The 5,017-nt window shown below is 32.8% G+C and overlaps 1 long non-coding RNA gene across 1 annotated transcript; it reads right to left on the minus strand.

The window, feature by feature from the left end:
* Positions 1–2,729: 2,729 nt before the first annotated feature.
* Positions 2,730–4,414, minus strand: LOC133805160 (uncharacterized). The gene is made up of 3 exons (XR_009878874.1): positions 4,353–4,414; positions 3,519–3,691; positions 2,730–2,968 (listed from the first exon to the last, which is right to left on the minus strand). It is a non-coding gene; the product is annotated as an uncharacterized LOC133805160 (long non-coding RNA).
* Between the last annotated feature and the right edge of the window lie 603 nt (positions 4,415–5,017).

Below are 5,017 nucleotides of genomic sequence, written 5' to 3' on the forward strand. Positions count from 1 at the left end.
TACCTGAATATATGTGGTATGGTGTGCAACCTAACTATCATCATCTAAAACCATTTGGTTGTATTGCATTTGTTCATGTGAACCAAGGAAAGTTAAATCCAAGGTCAAAAAGGGGTGTGTGTGTTGGTTATCCAAATGGAGTAAAAGGTTACAAAATTATGATAATAGAAGATAAGAATTGTGTTTTAAGTAGGGATGTCATATTTAATGAGTGTTGTTTTTATATAACTAACCAAAACTCTTTAGAATCAGCCAACTCTAAACAAACTGAGCAGAATGACAAATTACAGGTGGAATTGGAAGATTCACAGAAGGTTTATGACCAAGGTGGAGCTACTGAGAGTTAATCTGAGCATACAACTGATGAAACAACGGATTTCATAGATGAGACAGAAGTGCATACATAAGAGAATGAATCTCAAGATTACCTCTTGGCTAAGGACCAAGTAAGGAGAGAAATTAGACCACCTACAAAATTTGTTCAAGTTGATTTTACTGCATTTGCATTCAATGTTGCAGATGCATTAGAGCTTCAAGAACCAACAAGTTATAGTGAAGCTAAGAAAAGTACAGACTGGGAAAAGTGGAAAAGATCCATGAGTGAGGAAATGGAATCACTGTCCAAGAACAAGACATGTCGGAATTGGTTGATAGACCCAGGAACAAGAAGGTGATAGGCTATAAATGGGTATACAAAAGGAAAGCAAGAATCATACGTAGATTCAAAGCAAGGTTGGTTGCATAAGGTTTCTCACAGATTGAAGGCGTTGATTATCATGAAGCTGTCTTCTCACCCGTTGTAAAGCACACTTCAATTTGAGTAATCTTGTCTATTACAGCAATAAATGATCTAGAATTAGAGCAGCTTGATGCATCATTCTTACATGGTATGCTAGAAGAGGAAATCTGGATGCAACAACCAGAAGGGTTTCTGCAACAAGGAATGGAAAACAAGGTTTGTCTGCTGAAGAGGTCTCTCTATGGTCTGAAACAGTCACATAGACAATGGTATTTCAGATTTGATGAATATATGCTCAAACTGAAATTTCAGAGATCAAAGTATGACAGTTGTGTTTACTACAAAATTCTTGAGGAAAAGAGCTTCATTTATCTCTTAATTTATGTTGATGCCATGCTTATAGCTTGTAAGCATAGATCTGAGATGTTGAAGTTAAAGAAGTTGCTAAGTGAAGAATTCGATATGAAGCAACTTGGTCCAGCTACAAGGATTATAGGAATGAAAAATAGCTCGGGACAGAAGCAAGGATATTTTGACTCTATCTCAGAAGGGGTATGTAAACAAGATTGTGGAATTATTTGGTCAAAAGGAGGCAAGATCAGTCAACACACCAATTGGAGTACATTTAAACTGAATTCCCTAACAGATGAGGAAGCGTCTTTTGAAGAGAAGAAGATGGTAGGAGTTCCATATTCTAATGCCATTGGAAGCATTATGTACTCAATGATTTCAACTAGACCTGACTTAGCCTATGGAATTGGTTTGGTACGCCGATTTATGAGCAAGCCAAGCCTTGAACATTGGCAGGCTGTTAAGTGGTGGCTTAGGTACATGGAAAGCACATCTTGTTTGAAGATATATTACTCCATGATAGATCAAAATTTGTGTGAAGTTGTAGGCTATTATGCCTCTAATTTTGTATAATAAGAAAAAGTCTCTTTCTAGATATGTGGTTAGTTTGAAGTCGAACTTGCAATATGTTGTGGCTTTGTCCACCACTGAAATCGAGTACATTGCCCTCATAGAGGAGAGGCTGTCAGCTCTATGGATGAAAGGTATCTTAGATGAATTGGGTTTCAAGCAAGAACAAGTTGTTTTGCACTGTGATTCTCAAAGTGTTATACACCTATCTACTAAGAACACTGTGTTCCACGAGAGGACAAATCACATAATTGTCAAGCTTCATTTTCTAAGGGACATAGTAGCTAAATGAATGGTAAAGGTGAACAAGATAGCTACTGAGATAAATCATGCGATATAATGACTAAAGTGATTCCAGTAGGCAACTTCAATAATTCTTTGAATTTTCTTAAAATCAAAGAATAATGCAGCAGCAGGATGGAAGGCTGCAAAATCTAATATTCATCCTCAAACTTTGGATTGTTTGACTCAAGGTGGAGAATATTATATATCATGGGTCACATTAATTTTCTTCCATTCCTAAACTCTTTTTATACTTGTAATCTTTATGAAAGCCAAACTTGATCACTCACTACAAGAAAAAATGCTTTTAATAACACCAAAAATGTGTTATCAAAACATACCATAACACTTTTTGACGTGTTAAGACCGACTATGTTATCGTAGGTCAGGGTACTTTACATAACACTTTATCATTGTTATAGAGATGTGTTATTATACTGTCAACGATAACACACTTTCTGTGTTATTTTAATAAATAGATAAGTGTTTAATTATATTATTTATAGTCGATTATATAACACATTTCAATACTTATAAATTTGTGGTATACTACACTTTAGTATAACACATTTTTTGTGTTATATAATGAAGTTTGCATAACAAAATTCTTTACTTATAAAAAGTGTTATTGTAATAGATATTATAACACATTTTTTGTATTATTTTAATATTTAGATAAGTTTAAATTCTCATTATATATTCATTTATATAACACTAATTTATTCTATTATATTTTTATTTTTTATTTATATAATTAAAATTAGCTTTCTAATATATACTAGCATCATCAAATGAACTTGATTTTCAAATAACAAAAAGTAAAAACATTCAACATTGTATTAACAATCCACAAATTAGTTTAAAACATTCAACACTATCATCAACAACAAAATGTTCTTTAAGTATTCAAGTAGTCTTAAATATTCAACATATTGAAATGTTACTACTTTCAGCACAAAATATTCTACAGCTGCCCAACACAAAGCCTTCAAAATTAAGTATCATTTTCTATTTCGCTTGTCACATCTACAAAATAAGCAAAGAAATATTTTATTGTTATTATCTAACATCACAAGTTACTTCAAGAAAAATGCTATGGAAATTATTTCCAAGAGAGGACACCACATACAAAAGACAATCACAAATGCAAAGCTAAGGACAATAAAAAATGCGAATACAAAAGCAATGGAAATTCCATATGATTTCTCTTTTCCAGAAAAAGAAAATTTTCTATCAAACTTTATAATATTCCAAACTAAAAAAAGTCAAGGACCCAATTTAATTGAACACAGAAATCAAATCCCTTTTATAAAGAATAAACTAAGCAACATTGATGATAGAATTGTTTCACAAGTACTATTTTTCTCTACTGTATGCACACAAAGCTTGATTAATTAATAGTAAGAAATCAATTATATAGAAAGCTCAATCAATAGAAAAATCAGAATAGCAATTTAAATGCAGATAATACTAACATACATGAATGATCCTGATTATTGATTTTGAAATCTTAATAGTATAAGCTTAAAATAGATGGATGGCTTTTTTAAAAGAAATAGAAGGCAATCTTGCATACCTGGGAAAAGTGAGGATTCCTGGGTGATTGTGTAGATGAAGTTGTACTGTCAACAAATCTTGTTTTGGGAATATCATTCCATTTACTGCAATACTTATCCAATAATGCACTTGTAAAGGCGAGGGCATATTCAAGCACACTTCCAGTATTCATATTTGCCTTGTATAAAAGATCTGCAATTGGAAAACACTTCAATATTTTAAATGAACTATAAAAATAAAAGCAAGATTCGCATATCAATTTAGGAAGCAGAGAATTTAAGTGATTGTCATTATTGAAGGCTGAAAATGTTCCGAGTAAATGTTTTGATTTCTCATAGACAACATTCAAATTAAACTAATATCTGCACAGCTTGATGATGTCTCATGACAACAATGTTGCAACGAAAGCAAGCAGCGAGTGTTAAAACTATTTTTCCCCAAAAGAGCACTGAACTAAATGTATGGGAAGAAACTCACTAGTGAAGAAAACCATAATCACAATATTTGGTTAAAATTTAACTCAAACTTACAGGGAACCACTTTGTCGCAATTTCAAAGCTCAAAGTAGTTACAATCCAAAAAATAATTTATAAGACCACCTTGACACTGCATCAAATTCAAAAGATTTTGCCCCAAAAAAAAAATCAAAAGAGGATATTGATAATTGATGCATATTTAAACTACTCTCCGCCTAACCCTACAATATTTGAGGAATAGCTATTGAGATGCTCAAGAAAACTTGAATCTCAAACTTTATGAGAGCAAATCACATGTCTAACCATTTGAACTACCTGAGAATCGATGATATATACATACAATGAGTTTTCTAAATATTGAATGTTCAGCTTTGTACCTGCAGCTTCTGCTTGTTTTGATAGGGTGCTGAAAGAGGTTGGATTTGGGCACCCTGGCTTAAATAATATTGCAGTAGTGACTGATTTAAAGAGACTAAGAATTGGACTATCTCCACCATCTTGAGAATGTAATACTTGCCCATCAGCACTGGGAAGTAAATCCAGCCAAGGGGCTGTTTACATGAAGTGTTAGGTATCTACTTCTCTCTGTTCAGCATGTGAGATAGCAAAAATAAGATTCAAGTGGCCAGAAACACTTGTTTCAACTTTAACTAACCAATTAGATGGTATACATCATGATTCAGGCATCTCCAGTTCATTTTGAAGACTTCAGTAAAATTATAGCAAAAGCAAGGACACCGGCAACCTTAATTTTATAAACAAACTCTAAAGAAAAGTCTTGAAGTTCAAGTATAATAACATCATGTACTTGCCACACCTCCATAAAAAGGAAGCAATCCAATGGACTTTGGCAATGATTCTTGCAATCCAGTGATCATTGGTTCAAGTGTTGTTAGCTGAAGAAAGCAAGAAGAGATCATTATGCTAAATAAAAGAAACTACCTCTACTCGTTCTATTAATTTGAAGCTAAAAGAAAATGCCTCTTAAGTGACACAAGTTCTATTGTTAAGAGACAAACTCAGAATAAGACATTATCCACTC

The sequence above is a fragment of the Humulus lupulus genome, chromosome X, assembly GCF_963169125.1.
Source record: "Humulus lupulus chromosome X, drHumLupu1.1, whole genome shotgun sequence".
NCBI classification, from domain to species: domain Eukaryota; kingdom Viridiplantae; phylum Streptophyta; class Magnoliopsida; order Rosales; family Cannabaceae; genus Humulus; species Humulus lupulus.